The 14,374-nt window shown below is 43.1% G+C and overlaps 1 long non-coding RNA gene across 1 annotated transcript; it reads right to left on the bottom strand.

Annotated features, from left to right (window-relative positions):
• Positions 1-216: 216 nt before the first annotated feature.
• Positions 217-10,813, bottom strand: LOC308197168. Its single transcript, XR_013952653.1, has 3 exons — positions 10,082-10,813; positions 9,044-9,951; positions 217-816 (listed from the first exon to the last, which is right to left on the bottom strand). It is a non-coding gene; the product is annotated as an uncharacterized lncRNA (long non-coding RNA).
• Positions 10,814-14,374: the final 3,561 nt, after the last annotated feature.

The following is a 14,374-nucleotide window of genomic DNA, read 5'->3' as shown; positions in this document are numbered from 1 at the left end:
CGTCCTCCTCTCACTTTGGATGCATAAACTTGACAATAGGTTTAGGTGGTCCATTGTCTCTTAACTCACTGCAAGGTGCTACAGTTTGATGGAAGGACTTTTCTCTTTCTTAACCTTCGTTTCTCCATTTGTAACTGAGGAAGCATTTTTAGCCTACCTTAATATGCTCTCTGAGCCAGAGGTTATGTTCCAATGGACAGGGGTGTATTCTGATAATGGGATCATGGCTAGCGCTATATTTTCTGGCTGCTTTCCTAATAACCACTAAAGACCTCATCTAAGTGATAGGAAACAAACAAACAAACAAACAAACAAAAAGCAGCCTTGGTAAAGTGAAGATTTGTTCAAATATGTAACTGGAAGTTGAGTTGTCTCTGGGAAAAGAATCTAAACTATCCCTAAACTTCCTTGCAACCTGACAGTAGGACTGTTTTCTGCATTATCAACACTTAACATAAAGGTTTGTGTTATTATATGGCCATTCAAAGCAAATGAAAGGCACCCCATAGTAAGATCTACTCTTCAGGGTGACAGACTGAAGACAGACGGGCCAGGTCTCCTAGTAAGGTTCTTGCCTTCCCTATTTTCTGTCACTCTCTACAGGTGACGGCAGGATCAGGCCCAATGCAATTGTCTGGGTTGAGTTTCCCCAGCACGCCCCAAGCTCTGCCCTTGCTGGTGTGCGGCCGTGCTCGTTGCTGTGCCCAGGGCCTCAGACATCATCCTCACGGCCCTGTCAGCTCTGTCCCTCAGCCTAGTCAGAAGGTTTGGGTGCCAAGACTTGCAGATCCTCCCTCTCAGCAACCGATGTGACTTCTGCGTGAAGAGAAAACAAAGTAGGTTAAGCTTGATTTTAATTAAACATTTCCTGCTTTCACAATGAAAGTGGAAAACACATGTGGGTGTCTCCTCACTAAGTATGAAGGACAAAACAATGCTTTGTAGGAATGGCGCAGATGTTAAACCCTTTGGCACATCTTGTTCAGCTCCCTTTCCTTTGAAGTCAGGCTGGGGTGATTTACTTAAAGTGCTTCCCTCCTGTGCATGTCTCAGAGTCCTGTGGATGATTAGGAAAAATGAAGACGTCCTTAGCAAGCATGAAAAAGCACTCTTTGAAACAGAAAGGAATCTTCAGAGAAATAGTCTGTTTTTCCCTGTTCGTAGCTCTGTAAGGAATGAGAGAACATGAAATATCATTTAGGTTCAGTCCTGGAAAATGAGATGATATTTGGATATCTGTAGGGATTGTTCCCTATAAGTCTCTGTGTAAAGCTTCTGCAAGGCTTCTACCTGGATTAAACCATTCACGTCTGCACTGCTGCTCTGCTGTGGTCCTGCCAATCTTCAGTGTCTGGAACCACCTCAGGAGGTGCCTTTCTGGAGAAAGCAGCTGATTTCACAGGGAAGTAGTGCACAGGGGCAGTCGAACAGCAGCCTCGGCCTGATTACCTAGATGGAGTACTGCTCTGACTCAATACGGCGCTCTCTAGGCCTGCATGTCTCATGGGTGTGATAAGGGACACTCGTATGTGTAAGAGATGTCTACTTTTCCTAGAAGACATAGTTAGTGGTTGCATCTATTGTTTTGGCTTAAGCCCCGTGACTGAGCCCAAACTCCCCGATGATGCGAACTGATCCCCGCTCTGGCACTAGGTTGGAGTTGGCCCCTTGAGCAGCGGGATTAACTGAGGATACTAAAGATCAGTCAGGGATGTTTTCCTTGGAGTTCTGCCTTCCTCTTCATGTTGTGCAGCCTGTTAGGCAATGAATTAAAATGAAGACACTTGGAGGAAGTGCATGGAAAACACACTCTTCTGCACAACCCGCGATCCTGCACAAGTCGTGTGCATGCAACTGGCTCTAACCCTGGCTAGCTCTGAGAACTCAAGCCCAAAATCAAGTCCAGCAGTCAAAGTCCAGCAATCAAAATCTGAATCTCCAGTGTTGCACCTCCTGCTGCAGCTCAGGTGTTCCCAGTCCCATGCACAACAGGGTTAGTCCACACCTCTGAAGCTCGAGCCCAGGCATCCCACCACGCTGCTCGCCTGTTTTGCAAAGGAATATCATCGAGCTCATCTTGCAATTCAGTCTACCCACTTTTCTGCAGCTATGTTTAATAGTTTCCATTCTGCACTACTCCCTACAGAACTACCTTTTCCATTTTTTTTTCAAATTGCCAAAATACTTTTATATTTTAATCTTGATTGCCAAAATGCTTGCAGCCTCCTCTCACTTCAGTGGCCTCTGTAAATTTAGCAGGTGTGGTCTCTCTTGGTGGAGTCCCTCAGTCTAAAAAACCTTTGAAGCTGGAAGTGAACATTACATCCAAATTTCCCAGCTCTCCTCAAACCCAAGGGGCATTGGTTGGGCTTTTTCTTTTAATAGCCTGCATTAACATAAAGGAATACAAACTATTGTGGCCTGACACAGAGCTATTGTCAGAGATGCTTGCACTTTCCTAATGGAATATAAATGTCCTCTAAAAACAAAGCTTCAGCAAAGCTGTATTAGAGCAGACTAGTGAAGCTCAGTAGATGGACAGGCTAGCTAAAGGCTTTCAGGTGTGTGCCTTTTGTCTTTGTCTTGCACTTTTGTTCCAGTGTTCATATTATGATTTTGGCATAGATACAACCTCCATTTGTACATGATCAGGAAGCGATACTTGGTAACTCATTTTTGGACACTGCTGCAGAGGACTGAAGCGTAAATCTTATACACAGACAGATGTTTCTGGAAAAGGTAAAAGGTGGATTATACCTAAATATTAAGGAAATAACTTCCAAGAAGAATTTCTATCCTTCCCAGTACTAATCTTGATTATTTTTTATTTTTTTTTTAATTCAAACCCACTGTTTTTTTGGACAAGGTTTTCTGTGATGCACAGCACTGCAGAGAGTTAGGCACAGAGAGTTACTGTGACAGCACAAACCATAACACTATCCATCTAGGCCATCAATCACATTTCCCAAAACACCCAATAAAAGAAAGTGGTATTCTATCCACTTCCTGACTGCTTTTACTCAAAAAAAAAAAAAAAAAAAAAGCAGAAACTGGATGAGAATTTGCTCGAGGTCATGAAAATTGAGTCAATGCAATCCCAACTCCAAACTCCTTGCCTTTAAGATAGATCTACTGCAATTGCAGATGATGATGACATTAGGATGGCTTTAACTTCTGTTAAAAGACACACTGCCCTTTCACTCTCCCTCCCTTAATTCTACTTTCCCTCTTAGTAAAGCAGATCCAAGAGCGGGGACAAAGACCTGAATTCTCCTATCAGGTTACCTTAATGCCCTGCGGGTCTCCTTGCCAAGTGGTAGGAGAACCTGACTTGGAATAAAAATGGTCAGAGCTCTGTTGATTTCTGTAGACTCAGGATAATTTGTGCCAGCAGAAGTTTTCTCAGGACTCTTAATAAGAAAGAAACTAGAGGATTACAGGGAAAACTGTACTGGTATTCATGGAAAAGGCTAATCTCGTGTGTGAATATGGTCATGCTCTGGCTAAAGTAATTGCTGGCACTGGAGAATAGCAGAAGTTAGAGCCTGTCACTGAGAACAATCTGTCCTGGCTCATCTCGCACTGGTTATCACGAGAGCTGTGGACGGGGGCAGCCTGTGCTGCCCCACTCCCATCTGGCAGGGCTGGCTGTTGGTGATGCCCTGGAGACAGTGCAGGGGGATAAGTGCAGGAAGCGCCTTCGCCCTTTTGGAGCTACCGATCCGTGCTCCCTCATGCAGCCTTCTGCAGGAGGCAGCAGCAAGCAGAGCAAGATGCACGGTGTCTGAAGACAGACAGCCTCTTATCCGTGGCTTGTCAATGGCTTTAGTGAGGCCAAGCAGCTGAGAAAGTTTGGAGGTCTTGGGAGGACAAAATGGGAGAAGGGGAACCGTGTGATGTGAGACACGGAAAGGGGAAAGAAAAACATCTTCCTCTGTGTCGCAGTTACCAGGAGCATTGCAGTATTTGTTAGAGCAGAGCCCAGCTGAGGTCAGAAACCCACTGCTAGAACACAAACACAGGCAGGGATAGCTACAACTCCCAATTTAGCTGCCAAAACAAAGGGTTAGTAAATGCACTGATATACCCCAAATCCCACCAGAAGTCAGAGAAAGAGCCAGGAAGAAACCTTTTTGAATGATTGATGGTTTTGTTTATTTTAAAAAATTATTACAAGCCCTCCAGCTCCCCACTCCACAAGTTTCTGGAACTCGATGTAAAGAAAACATTTCATTTCAGATTCAAGCATTGTAGCATGTTCTAACATCTATTTTCTTGAATAAAGTGGAATGAAATTTCTAAATGAAGAGCCATTTCCAACTGGAAACCAAATGTTCTGGCTGGAGTTGCCAACATGAAAAATTTCAGCTTTCACCATCTATTGCGGTTTGTTATTCATGGACAGTTAAGCAAAACGGAGACAAATTCGCAAAACATTTACGTTGCTGGCAGGCCTCCTGACGCTCTGCGGAGTCCCACCACCAGGAGCTCCTTCTGCGTGCTGCCTGCCAGGGCGGTTTGCTTAATCCTCCACTCCCCACTGGCACCTGCCTTGCCAGCAATGCTACCTGTAGCCTGTACCACCCGACCCAGTAGTAGCAGAAGCCCAGAGCCCCTGTATGCCACCCTTCTAGAGCTGGGGGCTCTAGACACCCAAAGGGGTGTTAGCTCCTGCTCACTAGCGTTGGTTGCAGGGTGAGCTGGGGCACACGGCCACCCACCCCACATACACTACAAATACTTGGTGCTACTGCGCAGAAACCTGCACCAGCATCTCGGCCAGAGGCTGCTGCTGTAGCAGAGGCTGGTTTGTGGCCAGCTGGAACCTGCAACTGGAGAAACTCCTCAGTTTGCTTGACTGATAATCACTCCGAGGCATCTGCAAGCTGGACTGCCTGCAGGCTGATCCCGCTATGGCAGCAGATATTCAGTAGCCAGTGAATCTCTTCTAGGAGTCTGAGAAGCCTTTGTCTTTCCTGGGAAAGGAGGGATTAAGCTCTCCTTGTCCTGTATCTGTTTTAACGAGTTCATACTGACCTGATTTTTAAAACTGATTTCCCAGATTTGTTAGCTAGAGAACCTGATTAATTTTGTCACAGAAATATCACCACAGTGCTAACAGAAGCTTATTAAACTGGATATTTGAGTGGAAAAAACATACTTAGCAGCTGTTTGCAGATGCCTGTGACTTGACAGATATTAAAATACCATAAAACTGTCTCCTCGTTCAGACAAATCCTAAAGCTATTTATAACTATTAGCTATTTATCTATTATCTGTTTGCTCTCCGTAGCTGTTTATAGCATCATGTAGTGCACTACAAGGACACAGGACTTCGGCACCGCTGGGAGTTACCATGGTGTTTGCAGGGAACAGAACACGGGGACCTGAACGGTGCCACTGTTTGCATTCTGCAACACACACACACACGCATTTGTGGTGCCAAACACTTGCGGGTACAAAAGAATGAGGCTCCCGCAGTGTGCCCAGAGCAGCACCCGCTTACATTCGTGGGGCATTTGGTTGTGTGATCCATGCCACACTGTCACATGCAAGTAAGAGTAAGATATCTGCTGAAGATGGGAATGAAGAAACATACACATGGGCTTTTACCACCCTCTAGAATAAATCCTCTGTTAATAATGTTACTAAGAGGACAAAATTCTGGTTCCTTTCTCTTCCAAGAACCACGGTCATGTTAATTTATTTTCATTGCCCAGTCAAGTAAGGAGTTGGCTTCATGTTCCTCCTGAACACTTGTCAGAGCTACTTGAGAAACTATTTTTATTCTCAGACACACTCCTTGGATAATATTGCTATAATTAATAATGAAATACTCTCAAAACATTTGAGATATTCACAATGCAGGCAAATTCTGCTGTCTTATATTGTAGACAAGGCAGGGATAGATGGAGTTAAACATCCTAAACATCCAGAAATTAACACCATAAAGCCTCGTTCTACATTTTGAGTCAAAGAAAATAGTACTGCTTAGCACTCTACTCAGGCTATTCAAATCAAGGAGCTTGCAGGAACAGCACCAGTCTTTCTAGGCAGCAGTGGCATTAATATGACCCAGACAATTATTTTTTTCATTTCCTTTAGGATAAAGATAATTCAAAGATATCCTGGTGTGTGAGACATAAGTGAGAGAAGTAATGGGCCTTCTTTGACATGTTGTGAGTGGATGCAAGGAAATTGAGGTACCTACAGTCAGCAAAATTTGGGGTGAGAGGAGAAAGTTCAACTAGCCTGAACACAGATAAGCAAGCTTAACAGCTGAAGCAGGTTTTAAGAAAGGTTAGAAGTAGAATAGAAAAGCAGCATTGTGAATTTTCATTTGAACTTCTTAGAAGAGAGTCATGCTGGGAACTGAGAGACATGCAGCAAAAGAGATGAGCAAGTGGTACAAGGTTGCTGAGAGAGCCCATGAGCTAAAAGCTGGCTGACACAGGTGGGGAGCACAGACAGGGCTTTCAGACAAAGGTGCCAGTTCACCTCTGGGGCAATTTTCTCTGCAGCAGTGGCCGTGGATCAGCCAACAGGTTGTGCTGGAGCTGTTACAAGTGCGGCAAAGCCCCCAGACTTCAGCGGCCGTGGTGAGCTCTGGCACAGCGACCTCTCAGCACAGGCTGCCACTGTGCGGTGGGATGCTTGGAGAAAGGGAACTGCTAGGAGCCCTTAATGACAGACCATTGAGTTCCTGTTTTTTTCCCCAGCTTATCTGAACTTCTGGACTGCCTTGTGTGGAGAAGGAGAGAGAAAAAACAGGAGTTGGCACTTACTATTGTGTTTTCCCTTTTTTTTTTTTTTCCAGCTGACCCGTGATAAAAAAAGATCCATTTCAGCTTGGAATAACAGAAATGGTATCAGAGAATTTACAAGCAGAAGGAACCATCTGTTTTAGGTGCCATTAGACTTAAATGGGCTGTGTTCCCTGAAGTAATGCATCCGCTATGTTTCCTACAGGCTATCTCACATCAGTACCTGGAGGTGAGTCCCCTGTGTAACAGAGGGAGAGGAGGATGCTGAGGCTGTGTTAGCGCCAAATGCCATTAGCTACCTGATCATCAGTATGCCAGGTGTTGTTTTTTCCCTATTATAAGGCACAAAATTTAGGAACTGGAATAGGACACACGTGTTGACAGCTATGGAGAGATACCACAGAGAGCTGTGGAGCGCTGGTGAGGACCTTGGTACAGGGTCTCCGTGTGAAATGGTGCTGTGGTACATATAGCACTATACACTGTAGGGCATGGTGGGCTGCCTGGATGTGTCTGTCTTCTTACTATGGAAATGGGAATCTTATTAAGCATTTTGAGAATGGTTTGGTCAAAAAGTCTTCATAAAGACACAAGAATAGGACCACAAGCCCCAGCTGGAGACTCTCATTACCAACACAAGTTTTCCACCAGATAAAATACTGGGTTTTGAAAGTCTTTGTCAGTGAGCTCTCTCACCTCCAGCTGCACTGTCTTTATTTCTGTGGTACTTTATGTAAGCAGAAGTGTGTGGTTTTATTAATGATAATGTGGGTAGTAAGCTTTCCATTAGCACCAAATATCCAAGTCACATATTTCTCTTTGAGTGTTGGTTTCTGTTGCTCTTATCTTGAAGATTTTTTTTATTATTATTATTATTTCACATAGCATTAAGTCTTTAATTACTTTTAAGAACAAAAATTATCCAGATCAATTTTTATGTAACTGCAGGTCTTTACAAAGGAGTTAAAATAAATTTTAAAAGCAGAACTCAGCAAAGAGATATGTTAGATAACCTTCAGGCCTACCTAAAAAGAGGTCCTACACATGCACATGTGGACATACACTTACATTTTTCCATTCATACAGCACTTCCCATCTAACATTACACTTTGCATGATGACTCCATTCTGTTAATGAAGAGTTAATTCCTTGCACATGTTAGATTCATATAACAGCAGTAAGAATAATATTGAAAAGCAGTCAGGCCTAGGGACATCAAGCAGCATTAGCAAAGGAATAAGACTTTCAGGTCTGTGTTTCTGTGTACAAAGGGTGTAATACCTGAGACTTCTACTCTAACTCTGGATCCAAGCACCTATAAAGTACAGTGGATACTCCTTTAGCCCATATTTTCCATGGAGATGAATCAGGTATCACACTTTCTGTGGAGCTAATGGTTGAGAATTAGCAGCCTGTGGTCCACGTTTTTATTATTAGCAGTGCAGTGGCAATTGCACAAGATGCATTTAATATGGAAGAATTAAGAAAGTGTTTGTCCCAAAGAATTTTCTGACTTGAGACAATTTACCAACAGGAAGATGAGAACAAATTGAATTCAGTTATCACCCTTAGAGCAGTGTGGCTGGCTCATGAGATCTGTGAACCTTTGGTATTAAGGATTCTAACACTTTAGAAAACAAGTAGCCAGCCCCCTTCCCCAAAAGACCACTTATTTAACCTTCATGATTGCAGGGAAACTTGAAAACATAATCCGTGAAAGCAAAATATCCTCAAACATATTTTTAAAAATACTTTTTTTTAATTTTAAGTCAAATTTTTGACCTGAAGAATGCATGAGGGTGCATGCATCAGGTTTTGGCTGCATGATATCTGTATACTGGTTGTGAAATGAAATTAGATTCTTTTTGAGAGGCTAGAATACAAGTGTACTTTGGAACAGTTTTGTGATTTCTGCTGAATTTTTGTCGGTGGGACTGTTAACTGTGCAACAGACACTGGATCCTGCTAGAATGAACTGGTAAGATCTTTGAAAGGCAGAGAGCGTAAGCCTCCTATACAGTTCTATTTATAAAATTCCCCTGCAGCTGGTGAAAAATGAAGCCTGTGTACTTTACGCTGCCCCAGAAGTTGTGAACAGCAGCTAAAAGCAATCCTGACAGGCTGCAAAGATGCTGTGAGCCAGAAGCTGCATCTGTTCAGTTCCACCCTGGGAAATAGATGAGCATGGAGGCAGAGACTGGGAAACTTCTTCTGGCCCTTTCTTCACCGTTTACTCTAAAGAAGTGCTAGAGGAAAACAACAGCAATGAAAAAACTTACAAGGGCAGTCTGAAGATAGGAGGAGGCAGGACTTATTCCCTGCCTGAGGATTTGGAGTCCTCTGAACAGTGCTACAGCTAGTCCAGGACATACTTCAGAAACCTTAATTAGGAACCCCACTGGCTGTTGCCAATACGGCTTCTTCAAATTGGCCAAATTCTTAGAAGAGCGCAGAAACCAGAAACCCAGAGCAGGGCAGGAAAGTCTGTGAGGTCCTCTGTTCTTCACCTTGCCTCCTCCCACTGAAAAAATAAAATAAAAAATAACCCAAAAAAATGGCAATACTACTTTTCGTTAGCTAGCCATTATTTACTACACCTAATCTGTACTTCATGGCACAGATTTCACATTCTGCAAAGTTAAAATATCACTTATTGCACTAATAACTGATTTTTAAAGCTTTGCAATGTCACTGCTCCTTCACACAGAAATCAGAATGCCTGTGTACAACAGTGTGCTATTATACCCGCGTTGCACAATAATGTTGCAATCATTATATTTAAACTACATGTCAGAAGCATTACATTAGAACCAAAAAAATGATGCCCTCCTACAATTTTAAAAAGTGTTAACATGAGGATGTTAAAGTCTCATGTGCCTCCCTGAAGTGGAGAGGGGTTCCAGCATTAAAAACTAAGCGAACAAATCAACTTGCTGCAACTGTTTCTCTCATCCCCTGCTGAACAGCAGAGATGGCTATAAACAGCATTTGCACACTCAAAGTGATCATTTGTCCTAACAAAAGTTCTGTTGAAATACGGCTGGAATCAGTCCCACGGGCATTACTCTCTCCTCCGAGAGGCAGGGAGGTCTCGGTGACCTTTCTTCTGGCGAGGGACAGCTCGTCTCCTCAGCTCGCCCTTCGCGAGCTCCGCTGGGGGCTGCCGGCCTGGGGCAGAGCTGAAGATCTGAAGATTAAATACAAGGAAACTCTCACGACTGGCAGCACAGCCTTGCCACTGTCCTTATGTCAGATCCCTAGAACAGCTGTCTTCCCACCAGCTTGCCACCACTCAGGTAAGTTCCCTGTTAACTCACCCCGGCTGTAGCACAGGTCCAGATCTTCTGCTGACAACTGCTGTGCCTGTTGCAAAGGCTACAGTGAAATTTTTAGAGCTCGCTAATACACACCAAGCTCTTTGTGTAGCAGTAAAATATCACAGGAGGGTGATATGAAGCCCCTTCATTCCAATTAAAGATTAGAAAAGATTAGAAAAGAGGACCGTGAATGCATGATTGTGGAAAAAGCCACTGAATCACAGAATCACAGAATCACAGAATCATCTAGGTTGGAAGGGACCTCCAAGATCCCCTAGTCCAACCTCTGACCTAACACTAACAAGTCCTCCACTAAACCATATCACTAAGCTCAACATCTAAACGTCTTTTAAAGACCTCCAGGGATGGTGACTCCACCACTGCCCCGGGCAGCCCATTCCAATGCCTAACAACCCTTTTGGTAAAGCGTTTGTATTCATCCACTTACATCATGCACATTCAACAGAGAAGTTTGTTCTCACCTCTAGTTACCTGACACCCAAAGTATCTGTTTTCCTCTCATATGTGACAGAGACTGCCTTCTCTTCCCTTCACAGGCTGTTTTATTGTAGCTGGCTTCACATGCTCGGCCAGTTACGGTTCCTCACACACAACCAGTGTGCAGGCATGCAGCTCGATCCTTTCAGTCCCCACAAGCTTTTGGCAGTTCGTCCCCAACAGCATCTATTGCTGGCTGAATCTTCTCATCATGTTGGATGACTTCTGCTCTCAAAAGCCATAGACCTGAAGCAACTTCAACATAAATTTTCACTCACCTTTCTGAGCATTGAATAGGTGAGAAATCATTACCACAGGCTGTAATTTCAGCCAAGGGTGAGATTCAGAGGCTGCCTGGACCTTTCCATGGATAAGCACCATCACCTCTGGTTGTACCAATCCTGTACAATCCCAAGATGTTAGAGGAAAAATTGCAAGCTATAGTGTCACCTTAGACTGTCCAGATGATGAACCAGACAGTAACTTTGTCTAAGACATATCATCGTCTCGTTGCTTTTGATTTTCTTGCACTTTTTTCTTACAGTTTGTAACAGGCATGGTTAAAGACCGTGTGCAGCTACCCATTACCCAAATGTGCAGTTCCCACTTCTATCATTTCCCTGTGGGTAAGCAGTCACTCCTGCAACCCTTAATACAGAAGGGCTTGCTCTTGCTGCTCATCATCTCGCAGCTTCCCTTGCTCAGTCACCCTTTCACCCTTGCTGCTCATCATCCCACTTTTCAAGCTAGCCAGAATGACCTGTCATGTTCTTAGCTGCATCTCTTTGGTGAAAGCCGTGTGGGTATCGTCACGATCTCTTCCTAAACACCTCCAGTTGACCGAGATTTCTCAGATATCTAGCACTGTAATGGTTGCTTTGCACCTCAGGGGAAAAAACCTTGTGGAAAGAAGAAGTGACCTTGTAATTAAAGACTGCATTGTAATGTAAACACGTAAGAGAAAGAAATATGATCTGCAGAAATTATTCAAGTTCTTGCATTTGCTGAACATGAAACCTCTGATTTTCCTATCAAAGTGTATTTCCCGTGCAGTCAGTCAGTCAGACGACACTGATAGGCAATAGGAATAAAACGAGTTTGTCTGTTTCCTATTCTTTGTGCCTTTCTTTTATGACTTGAGAATGGCATTGTATCCACACTGTTCAAAAGCCAGCACATCTGACTTGAGCTGATACGTGGCAAATGGTATCTGTTTGATGTGATACATGCTTCCCCAGGCTCTGACAGAAAGGCTGTGGAAGAAGAAAGCCTGTGAGGCTGAGGTTGCACAGGCTGGAAGGCTAGAGCAGCTCTAGAGCAGAGGAGGAACCAGCCTCCCCCCACATGAAACCCGTGAATTTAGTCCTTTTAAGACTGTGAATGTATTTATAGTGTATTTACAGTGAAGCCTTCTTGCAGCATCACTCCTTGTAATAACCTACTGCCCTCATCCACAGGACTGGCAAAGGATTCCCTTTGCAGGCTGGGGTAACTGCACGGTGAGCTTGACCTTGCTGGAAGCAGAAGTTTTTTCTAGTAAATTCTGTGCTGCTGAAAGATTAGTACCACGCCAGACTGGGTGGGTGTTAAGCTGTGCTATTTAAGGTTCTAAGCTGTGCTATTTAAGGTTCCAGTTGAAAGAAACACACAAATACACGTATTATTTTATACACACAAATCTCTCAGAACAAAGAGCCAAATCCCCCTCTTTTCCAGTGTAAACCTTGGGTAGTCCGAGGTGCCAGAATTCCACAGGAACTTGCTTACGGGGCACTGCTTTTTGATTTCATTGCTGCATCATGAAAAAAAAATGCTGTCCTGGGAAAATTAATAATATCTAGATCAGAGACATGAATGCAGAATTGTGGGCTCCATTCCCACCCCTACCTGGATTCCTGGGGTCACCTGAAGCAGTAAATTAATTCCTCTGTGCCTTAATTCTCCTTGACGGAGAAAGATAACAATCCTTGCCTGACAAGGACTAGAGAATAACTAGGAAGTGTTCAGATGCTTACAGCAGAAGGACTAACTAATGGCTTGGAAAAAAAGAAGTGTTCACACAACCTTAAAGAAGCTAGTTCAGCTCTAGCCCTTGGAAACACCATCTACAGAGAATCCCATTATATTCAAATACCTGCTTAAATACCACAGAAAGCTTCAATCTCTGGTTCACTCCCCTTCTTGTCTTGGAAGGAAAAGACAGGATTCTTATCTTTGATGACTCTGCCATGCATCTAGGTTATTGTCTAGATCTTTTCAACATATGTGCCTGTGGTGCTATTTTCATCCACAGGATTTTTTTTTACCTGAAAGAAAAAATACTTTATAGTTGTACAAAAGCAAGCCACCTATGGCTGGAAGACACGTGACAGGAATCACTTTATTAATATGAGAACCAGATATTTCACTCGGATTCTAATGCTTCAGTCCCCAACAGGATACGTGCTGTCTTTAAGAGAGAATTTACAGCAAATTTTTTATTTAGTCCTCCCCCAGCATTGTGTCTAACCAGCTGCACATATGAAAATTCTTCAAAGGGTGACATACATTTTCTTATGGTATCTGGGAAACACTTAGCTTTTTAGCATTAGAGGCATGGAGAAAAGATCACACAGCAATTAGCTTATTACTGAAAACTCAACACCTCCTTGATGTTTGATATGATTTCTTGCCCATTGCTGTGATGTTTTGGATGTAGAAAAAAAGTAATTCCAGAATCACTACCTACTGTAAATGGGCACATAAAAAGTATTTCAGAAGCTTCTTATGTGTGCGGTGCTATATTTCCTGGATGAAGACTATATGTACAACACTGAAGATGATCTATAAGAAGAAACAGAGCCTGAAGAGATCTGAAGATACAAAGCAGAAAGCTTTGGAGGAACAGGAAAGTATGTATCAAAGCAACCGGCTTAGAACAGAGTCCCATGCTGAACAACTCTTTTATCTGCTTGACTGGCCCTGGGGATGTAATCATGCCGTAGTTGTACTGACACTGGCAGTGAACAGAGAAAGGTTTTACATTCTTTTTCCTTTACTGGGAAGGGATACCATGTAAAAATATGGTAAAAGGATAAGACTGGAGGCAGAAAAGAACAAGACAAATCTTGAAATATTCAAAACATTTTCCTATTAAAATTAAGAAATGTACCAGAATTTCAAAAAGAAAGAAACAACCCTCAGCTGGCCCAGTGACTGACCGAAAGGGGTAAAGAACTGCAGGGATACCTATGTTTTTCCTTCAATATTTTCAAAATACAATATAAAACTTCACCCATATCTTCAATGTTTGTTAATGTAAGAGAACATACATACTTCTGATAGAGCAATCTTGCTACTTTTATTCATATGGTTGAAGTTGGAAGGGAACTCTGGAGATCCTCTTGTCCAAATCCCTGTTCAAGCAGAGCTGTCCAGGACCATATCCAGTGGATCATGTCCACTTCAATTCCCATGTGAATAGCTACTCTGGGGATCAACACTGGGAGATGGGTTTGCATCCTGTTTCTCACTTGATCTCTGTGGTCCATTTGTATATAAACTTCACAGAGATAACCAGATGTTCTAGATCAGAAGGAACAAGTATGACAGCACAAGTGAATGAAGTTCTTGGGCAGGAAAGATAACACAAACCAGCGTGTAAAGCCATTACCTTTGAATTTTCAGCATGTAAAGCAGAGCACACTAACCCTCAGATAATTTGTTAATTTGTTCTTATAAAAGCACACAGTACGTTTTATACTGCGTCAGCAAGCCCAGCATGCTCCATTTACAGCATCAAAGGGACGTGAACTT

Source organism: Anser brachyrhynchus (genome assembly GCF_964034855.1).
Source record: "Anser brachyrhynchus genome assembly, chromosome: 6".
Taxonomy (NCBI): domain Eukaryota; kingdom Metazoa; phylum Chordata; class Aves; order Anseriformes; family Anatidae; genus Anser; species Anser brachyrhynchus.
This window is presented reverse-complemented; position numbering and strand designations above follow the sequence as displayed.